General features: G+C 40.1%; 1 long non-coding RNA gene across 2 annotated transcripts; it reads right to left on the bottom strand.

The window, feature by feature from the left end:
- Positions 1 to 1,968: 1,968 nt before the first annotated feature.
- LOC131357753 (uncharacterized) lies at positions 1,969 to 8,366 on the bottom strand. 2 transcript variants are annotated; one of them, XR_009205313.1, is made up of 5 exons: positions 7,816 to 8,366; positions 5,834 to 5,944; positions 5,595 to 5,668; positions 3,045 to 3,732; positions 1,969 to 2,950 (listed from the first exon to the last, which is right to left on the bottom strand). It is a non-coding gene; the product is annotated as an uncharacterized LOC131357753 (long non-coding RNA). The 2 variants fall into 2 exon arrangements; XR_009205314.1 differs by having other exon boundaries at positions 3,045 to 3,539.
- Positions 8,367 to 10,310: the final 1,944 nt, after the last annotated feature.

Below are 10,310 nucleotides of genomic sequence, written 5' to 3'. Positions count from 1 at the left end.
TTGTCTCAAAGCAGCCTTACATAAGAAACAACAAACATATGAACAGACAAACAGTCTTAGATGTTATCCCAAGTGAGCAAGCCTGAGGTGACTGAGGCGACTGTGGCAAGGAAAAACTCCCTTTGATGGTATGAGGAAGAAATCTTGAGAGGAACCAGACTCAAAAGGGAACCCATCCTCATTTGGGTGACAGCAGAGAGTGTTATTATAAATTATTCTAAACACCGGAGAGTGTGATATGAACAATGTCCTTTGTGCATTTATGTATAGTCAATCGTGTGACGCAGATACAGCATGTGTAGAATGTTATGTAAATTAATAAGGAGGTTGTTGTCGTCCACATAATTTTGGCAGCGTTTCTTTGAATAACCCAATCCTCAAAGCGGAACCCGGCTGGAGCTGGTCCATCTCTGGATGCCACTGGAGCTGGCACAATCTCTATATGCCTCGGGATGGGTAGAAGAAAGGAAACAAGTGGAAAGTAATTAGCATAGCTGCTGTTCATAATATTAGCAGCACTAGATGATAATGTGCATTTAATCAGATGTACTGGAGTACAAGGTTATGGGATGTATTAAATGCATGCCAGCTAAAGAGATAAGTCTTTAGTCTACGTTTGAACTGGGAGACTGTGTCTGAGCCCCGCACACTGTCAGGAAGACTATTCCAAAGTTTAGGAGCTAAATACGAAAACGCTCTACCCCCTTTTGTAGACTTTGATATTGTGGGAACTACCAGAAGTCCAGAGTTTTGTGATCTTAAAGAGTGTGGTGGATTGTAACGTGTTAGAAGACTGGCTAGATAAGTGGGAGCTAAACCATTTAAAGCCTTGAATGTAAATAGTGATAGTTTATAGTCAATTCTAAACTTAACAGGTAGCCGGTGCAGGGATGATAATATTGGGGTTATATGATCATATTTTCTTGACCTGGTAAGAACTCTGGCGGCTACATTTTGGACTAACTGTAGCTTGTTTATTGAAGATGCAGGACAACCACCTAGTAATGCATTACAACAGTCCAGTCTGGAGGTCATGAATGCATGAACTAGCTTTTCTGCATCAGATACAGATAAAACGTTCCTAAGCTTGGCAACATTTCTAAGATGGAAGAAGGCTGTTTTTGTAATATTTAGAAATATGATTTTCAAAGGACAAGTTGCTGTCTAATATTACACCCAGGTCTTTCACTGTTGAGCTAGTAGTAATAGTACATCCTTCTAAATGCAAGCTGAATTGCGAGAGCTTTTGTGTACTGATTTTTGAACCAATAAGTAATATCTCTGTCTCATCAGAATTTAGTACTAGAAAATTATCGGTCATCCAATCTTTAATATCTTTAACACACTCAGTTAATTCTAGACAAATTAGATAGTTCATCTGGTTTTGATGAGATATATAACTGGGTATCATCTGCATAACAATGGAAACTAACCCCATGCCTTCTAGTGATGTTACCCAATGGAAGCATGTATACCGAGAAAAGCAGAGGTTCTAAAACTGATCCTTGTGGGACCCCGTATTTCACTGGCACTACACTGGACAGTTCTCCATTTAAATCTACAAAATGGGATCGATCAGACAGGTAGGATCTAAACCATTTTAATGACTGTCCCTGCAAACCTATGTGATTTTGTAAGCGATCTACGAGAATGTTATGTCAAACGCAGCACTAAGATCAAGCAGGACTAATATGGAGATGCACCCCTGGTCCGAAGCTAAAAGCAAGTCATTTGTGATTTTAACTAGTGCAGTTTCTGTACTATGATGGAGCCTGAAACCTAACTGAAATTCTTCAAGGATATTGTTTTCCTGTAAGAAGGAGCATAATTGAGCCGACACCACTTTTTCTAATATTTTTGATATAAACGGAAGGTTTGAAATAGGTCTGTAATTTGATAGTTCATTAGGGTCTAGTTTAGGTTTCTTAAGAAGAGGCTTAATAACTGCCTACTTGAGAGATTTTGGGACATGACCTAGATATAACGAGGAATTAATAATATTGAGAAGAGGCTCTCCAGCTGCATGTATTACTTCTTTCAGCAATATAGTTGGAATTGGATCTAACAAATACGTTGTTGATTTAGCCGTGGTGATGAGTTTAAATAGCTCTTTGTGCCCGTTGGTCTATTAATGTTTGTTTAACCCCAAAAGAATTTAGTAAATCTATAAATGTGAGTCCTAAAGCATCATTAGCATCGTCTACATAAATGTTAAAGTCTCATACAATTAACACTTTGTCAAAACTGATCAAAAGATCTGAGAGTAAGTGTGCAAACTCTAAGAAAATCAGTGTAGGGCCCCTGGGGTCTATATACGGTGGGCAGAGCAAGATATAGTAGGGATTTTTTATGTATGTCAGTGAGTGCAACATTAAGGATAAGCACTTCAAATGAGCTAAACCTGGGTCCTATTTTCTGAGTAACGGTAAGAGAATTGTTATAGATGGTTGCAACCACCATGACCAGTCTGAGGGGGCTCATGCTTATAGGAATATCCTGATGGAGTAGACTCATTCAGACCAATGTATTCATTTGGTCTAAGCCAGGTTTCCGTGAGACAGAGTGTATCGAAACTATAATCTGAGATCATTTCTTTGACAGTAATTGCTTTCGGTGCAAGGGATCTAATGTTGAGAAGCCAAAACTTTAGAAATTGTTTTTCTTTACTTATTTGGCCTTTGTCAGGTTTAATTGTGATTAGATTATTTCGAAAGCTATTAATGAATATATCCATTGAGCTCACTATTCGGGGAACAGACACAGTTTCTATAGGACGAGCTGTGTGTGCATTTGTATCAATCTGGTGAGTTGAACAGTAGCTATTTTAATTGTAATCTAAGGTATGACTTACCCATCAGATGGTGCATAGTGTCCTGGAGATGTTGTCCCAGACGACTGCTGCTCCAACTCTGCTTGGGTGCAGGCCATCAGAACGGTAGAGCCTAGGACGCTTCCAGAAAATATTCCAATTATCAACAAAGGGTAATTTCTGGTCTTGACACCAAGACTGTAACCATTCATTCAAAGCAAACAGCCAACTGAACCTCTCGATTCCTCGCTGGAATGTGGGAAGTGGTCCTGACATGATGATCCTCATCGTGGGCGATGTGGTGTGAACCTTCTCCACCAGGCTCCTGAAGTCCTTCTTCAGGATCTCCGTCTGCCTCAGCCTGATGTCGTTCGCGCCAGCATGGAGAACCACAGCTCCGATGTTCTTATTCAGGATCACGGGTACCTGTGCAGCAACATCAACAACACAAGCACCAGGAAAACAGCGAGTGCGCACCTTACCTTTAGCCTCGGTTGCACGGACGTGCCGGACAATGGAGTCTCCTATGATCACCGCGTCGCACTCCGGCTCACGGAGGGGAGCGAAGGGTTTGCGGGTCGAGATCTCGAAAACTGGTGGTAGCGGAGGGGGAGAGGTCCTCGCCCGGGGCTTGGCTCATGTCTTCCGCTGCTGCTGCATCCAGGCTGCATGGTACCCCGGCACCGGAGTGAACGAAACCTGGGTGGGCCGCGTCCTTGGTGCGCTGGGCCTGGGCAGAGAAGAACACGGAGTTGAGGTTGTGGGAGTGTTTGTTTCATGCTGCGGATTTACCTGGGACAGGTAAGCGTCAGTCCAGGATGATTCCAGCGAGGCTTTCCGCTGTCACAGCTGAGCTAGCTTCACCTATAGGTCGCAGATCTGCTTCTCCAAGTCCACAGAGTGCAGCTTGAATGAATCCTCACCTGCACTCAAAGGCAGACCCACAACCGACATAGTGTTTAAGAAGTGTTTAAGTACAACGGAGATAATTGGTGCGAAAAATGTAAAAAAAAAAAAAAAAAAAAAAAAAAAAAAAAAAAAAAAACTGGTAGCCGGGCTAACGGGTTAGTGTGCTAATGGGCTAATGGGTTTGAAATGAGAATATTATGGTATACTGTCGGCTAATAAAGATACCATAAAAAGTTCTAATATAGGACTGGATTTAAGATAAAAATCGAGAAAATTTACCGAAATTTTAGATCCATGAAATTGAAGGACATCCCATCCTTAGTCTGTAGTCTTTAATATGGAGCTGCCCTGCCCTTTGCAGCTATAACAGCTTCAACTCTTCTGGGAAGGCACAAGGTTTAGGAGTGTATTTATGGGAATTTTTTACCATTCCTGTAGAAGTGCTTTTGTGAGGTCATGCACTGATGTTAGATAAGAAGGCCTGACTCACAGTCTTCACTCTAATTCATCCCAAAGTTGTTCTATCGGGTCGAGGTCAGGACTCTGTGCAGGCCAGTCAAGTTCCTCAACACCAAACTCACTCATCCATGGATGTTGCTTTGTGCACTGGTGCGCAGTCAAGTTGGAACAAGAAGGGGTCATCCCCAAACTGTTCCCACAATGTTGGGAGCATGAAATTGTCCAAAATGTCTTGGTATGCTGAAGCATTAAGATTTCATTTCACTGGAACTAAAGGGCTAAGCCCAAACTCTGAAAAACAACACCACACCATAATGTCTCCTCCACCAAACTTTAAAACACCACCACATGGCACAATGCAGTCAGGCCAGTACCGTTCTCCTGGCAACCACCAAACTCAGACTTCTCCATCAGATTCCCAGACACTCATTTGTGAAGCACTGGAACCATATATAGAGCAAGCATAACTATGTGCTAAAAGTTCACATAGACGTCCCTGTGATGTCATGAACGATTACATGTGATTTTGGTTCTGTGTGTGCGCGTGTGTCCCCGGACAGTTTAGAGGGTGAACGGCAAGTTGTGCTAAGAGACATGTTGCGTGCGCACATGCAAAATAAAAAGTAAAGTAAAGTAAAATGAAGTGGTAAAAAAGACATTCAGCATGGTGTTTAAAATGTAACATGGTGTCAGATATAGGGACTGGCAAGTATGGGAGAGTTTAAAATAAAAAAATTAATAAAGCGGACCTACAGATAGAAATTAGATACTGCTGCATAAGTCAATCTAAGTCTGACTACAAAACCCTCAAAATCAAAAGCAAAATACACCCAGTGAGAACGAAAGTAACAGGATACACTGGTGAGAATGTCCCTGTCAAAGGGAGCTGCTTGGTGACTCTTAAACACAAGGGACAGCGGGTAAAGTCACAGATGCTGATTGTGGAAAAGAATGTCCAGCCAATTTTGGGACTGAGCACGTGATAAAAACTTGATTTGAGTGTTTGTAGTGGCATCACAGATTGAAACAAATGAAACCTCATTCATGCAGGAGTATGAAGATGTTTTTGAAGGACCAGGATGTCTGCCTGGGAAGCATAAAATAAGTGTTGATGACACAATAACACCAGGTGTACATGCATGCAGAAATGTTCCACTTGTTTTGAGAGGAAAACTTAAAGAGGAATTAGCTGACATGGAGAAGCTAAAGGTTATAAAGACAGTTGATGAACCAACAGACTGGGTGAGCTCACTTGTTTATTGTGCTCAAGAAAAATGGAGGTTTGAGAATATGTCTTGACCCAAGAATTTTCTCCACCTCTTTTATGGCATTCACTCAGCACTAGAAGTTTACCACAAAACTATTCACATGATCTTTGAGCATCTACCAGGTGTAGAGACTATGATGGACGACATACTTGTGTGGGGATCCAACCAGCAGGAACATGATGCATGACTGAAGCAGGTTCTGGAGCTAACAGGACAGTCCAATCTAAAATTGAACAAAGAGAAGTGTGAGTTTGTAGTTAAGAGCTTAACTTTCGGTGGAGATGTCCTGTCTGAAGAAGGGATTAAGTCAGACCCAAAAAAAAACATCAGCAATTGTCAACATGGAACGGCCACAAAGTAAAAAGCGAGAAGATTCCTTGAATCATACCTGGCCAAATTCATTCCCCAGCTATCAACACGTTCTGCTCCACTCAGATGTCTGCTAGAACAAAAGAACGAGTGGGTGTGGTCTCACAAGCAGGAGGCATGCTTTCAAAACCTGAAACACATCATTACAGAAGAGCCAGTGCTCAGATATTATGACCCACACAAGAGCACTAAAATCTCAGCAGATGCTTCACAATATGGCATAGTGATATATGATGTATGAAATATGATGTAAAAATGATCTAAACCCCAGGAAAATTCATGTTCGAAGTGGCAGGCTATTTCTGCAGCTTTTGCCACAAAATTAGCAGACTCTTCTAAAGTGGGATATTCCTCCAGTTGTCTCAGCTGCATTGTTACATGCCGATTCCAACGAGACACCAAACATTCAGGGAGTTTTTGAAGCATTTTCTGATGCTCCTCACAGTCATTTAACACCTGAAGCCCTTTGAACTGAGGCATGGCATTGCTACAGGCGGTCAATAAATCACTGAATTGTCTCAATTTAACTGACTCTCTCGAGCTAATCTTTGGCCAGTTGTTCAGTTTTTCTCGGAATGCACGCTGGATTACAAATGAATGGCCATACCGAGAATTCAGTGCTTCCCAAGTTTGATCATAGGCTTCATCTTCCTTTCTGTAGAAGCTTCCTTCCAATACAGATTGTGCCTCACCGCTGACATATTTTTGTAGATACAACAACTTATCAGCAGGATTTGTGCATCACTGTTCTATTAATGCCTTGAAACTTGTTCTCCACTCTAAGAATTTAAGTTGGGTCCCCTGACAAAACTGCAGGCTCAGGTGCCGGAAGTCTGCTGAGAACCATTGTGTCATGTAAGGCTTGAACTATTGATGCTTCACCGTCAATATGGTTTGTCTGTTCCTTGTTATTGTTCTTCCATGTTTGTTCTTTTTTAATTTCCTTAGAAGATGCTAAAGGACAATTAGCTACCTCACTGCAAGCTGCTCTACGATCATTATTGAACTCACCTGAGTCAGCTTCAGAGTATGCCTTAAGCTTTGCCTCAATTACTTGAAGATCTCTTTGATTCTCCAATCTTTTAAGTTTTAGCCTTTGAGTAGCAACTGCCTCCTCCATCTTCATCTCTGCTTGCTTTGCTGCCAACTGTGCAGCACACTCTGCTCTATTGTCAGTGATGCTTTGCTAATCTGATGAGCTGCTTGAATGGTAACTACGAATAGACTTGGAACTTATAGTCGAAAATACTGACTGAGCATACTCTTTGTCAAGCACCATACGGATTCTTGCATCTTCTGCATTAGCATCAAATTCCTCTTGCCACACTTCACTCGTACGCACTTTCATCAGCTCCATCACATCTGCCATTACTGCTGTACAGGAATCCATTTTTCTTCTAATCTCAGTAGAGAGAGCTAGTTGAGATCTTATAAGTGATATGTATAATGCACATTTTTTTACTTGAGTTTCCATCTCTTCTACACTATCCATCAGGTCATTTAAGTCTTGATCAGAGCACTCACCCTTAAGTTTAGTACATGTAGTTTTAACTTGTTCTTTCCAGCTTTCATACAACTTAATGAACTTACTCTCTTTTTGAGAAACCTCTTGCTGCTTAAGCTCCTGCATTTTTGGAGTTAACTTTCTTTCTCGTGATGATTTCCGAGGTTCATCTCCTTTTGAAGTGGCAGCAGTAGGTTCTATCATTGCTGTTTCAAGTGACTGTATTTTAGAGTGGATTTCCCCCAAGAGTGACTCTAATCTTTCCCTTTCAACATCATGAGTTTGAGATTTTAATCTCCATGGACTGACATTGTAAACATTTTAGCAAAACACTGTAATACATGGTTACTTTACTATTACTTGTAGATCAAAAATACCCTTAGAACCATTCACAACAATACCACTGGTAAAATAAACAACATTTAGCCTGTAATGATAAACCAATTAAAGCAATATATTAATCACTTTTTCCAGATGTAGAGATAGCACAATCAAACCTGCTGTTAATTGCAGAGCAGGACTCTTCAGCTTGAAGTAACGTTGGGATTAACAAACAGTGTACTCTGAAGCCTGTAGAAAGGATACTTGCAAGGCGGTAGCCTACACGGCTAATGTCCGCCTCTACAAATCGGGTCGCAGTACTTTCCTCGGCTGTGACAGCTATGAAACGGCAAGCCTCTTCTCTGACGCCTTCTCTACCCACGCGATCGTGTTTCCTCCTTCTTTCCGATGCGGTCTTGTTTTCTCTTCTTATCCGACCGGTACCGTGCCACAATGGAAGCTGTCACGGTACGTTTTCACTGTAGCTGCAATGGTCTAATGAAATAATAACCACGCTTCATACAGAGGTCTTTTTTGCTGTTTATTTGTCTTTCTGTCTCTCTCTCTTTTCAGCAGACACCGTGAAAACTAAAAGAAATAAAGTATACACTGTTCAAATATGCATTTCCCAGAGTCCATTTCTAAGTTTCTCATGTAAATGTCCGCTGATATGCAAGTGAACACGTGCAACAAATCCAATGACATCAATATTTATAACATCGTTCTTGTAAAGTGATATAAAACAACATTATATACAAAATGCAACAAATTAAAATATGAATTTCCGTGTGCGCCTTCTTAGACCATGCAGATGAAGAACTCTTTTTCTGGATGTTTACTATTAGTGTCTCTCTGCATCCATGTTAGTTTGACCCATAATGCAATGATCCCACAATTCACCCTACCTGGACATGTGACCTTTTTAGTTTCAATAGTAACTATGTCTTGAAGAACCCTTAACTTTACACATTGTAAGGAAACACGTTCTCTACTTATTACTTTGTAAATATCATATCATACATCTCATTTAAGTATTTTTAAACAATGAAATAACTCATCATGAATTTATAAGAGAAACATAAAAATGCAAATCTCTGTGAAAACATGTCCTTGACGGTTACAGCATTCATCTTTCTAATAAGCAAGCATTTTCTCCTTAGGCTTATGATCATGTTCTGAACGTCGAGGGAGCTCTGTACTGTCTTGTTCATGACACTGAAGTTCCGATGTATTTTGATCTTTACCTGTACCTTTTATATCCTTTTCTTTTGTACCTTCTGTTCCCGTCTGGAGCAGGCTTTCAGATTCTTGTTCGTGTCTCAGCTCCGTAGACCATCACGCCGATTCCGAAGTCCTGCAATCCATTGACCATCGTCACGTTGAAACGGTCAGTCAGCACGTGCAGCGAGCATCTGAACCAGTGAAGATGAAGCTCTTACTGTAGCGGACCCTGTCCGAATGATGGCCGAAACTTTTACTGATGTTTCTGAAAGCTTTATTGCACATTCAACACCGTGGAAATATCTTTTATAACTTCAGAAATCAGTGTAAGAGCTGAACAATGTATAAAGATACGCATAAAAAGTCTTGTCCGTAAACTCGACCCCATTAACTAAAGATAAACAAATATATACAGACCTTATGCCTTTAAACCTTAGAAACCGTGATGAACCATAACAATCAGCGCGTACAACCTTTCATTACTGCTGCAATCATTATCACTCTGAAGAATACAATACCCATCAAAATAAAACTTCCAATTTTTTAAGACAGATAGAGCAGACTTTTACATCATTAAACCCACAAAATGTATATATATATTAGTCCAATGCTGTTCCTAACAAATATTTGGGACTGATATGTCAAGTCATTTCTTACAGAAACAACATTAATGCTCTCATTTTGCTCTTATCTATGACATGGAAAAAAAACAATGTAATGCACACTCTGTTTTAGTTTATTGTTCATTTAATAAACCACAAAAATAATGAGAAAATTAAATAAAGAAAAAAACAGAATTCAGTTGAAATCAAATGCATGAATTATAATTCTGTACAAAAGTTGAGATGTATTTAAATTTTCAGATGGAGGTTAGTGCAGTGGTCCCTGTCTCCTGTAAATTTACACTGCAAAGTCCTGGTAAGTAAAACCAGTGGTGAAGCTCTATTTGCTCCAGGCTGGGTCTGTCTTCTGCATCGGTGCTCAGACACCAACAGATCAGATCGCTGCACTCTGTTAGACAACACCCAGGGACATAAATCAATAAGACGTAGAGAGAAGAATCTAATACTTAACTCCATAAAGAACCTGCTTTATAATAAGTAATCATTTAAAGAAAATGCTGTAGAGTACATAAGAAATTCCTCACACTTGTAACTCTACACGTTTCCTGTCTATTTCATCATACTGACTAATTAATACATAGTCGTAAAATATAATACATAAAAACAGGGATGGAAAACTTGAATATTGATGGGGGCCAGCATTTTTCTCCTTTATACCAAGGGGGCCAGACCCACACTCACACATTTTACATCATTTTATTTAATTTCCTTTTTATTGAGAAAACACAATGTACAATTAATGCAATGTGTCTTTAAAGATTTTAACTATAACTTTGCAATTATGCTCATTCTAATTCTAAATGACAACTTTATTGTCAGTTGACAAG

Source organism: Hemibagrus wyckioides, linkage group LG01, assembly GCF_019097595.1.
Source record: "Hemibagrus wyckioides isolate EC202008001 linkage group LG01, SWU_Hwy_1.0, whole genome shotgun sequence".
In the NCBI taxonomy this organism is placed as follows: domain Eukaryota; kingdom Metazoa; phylum Chordata; class Actinopteri; order Siluriformes; family Bagridae; genus Hemibagrus; species Hemibagrus wyckioides.
Note: the sequence above shows the minus strand (reverse complement) of the source record. Positions and strands in the feature narration are given on the sequence as shown.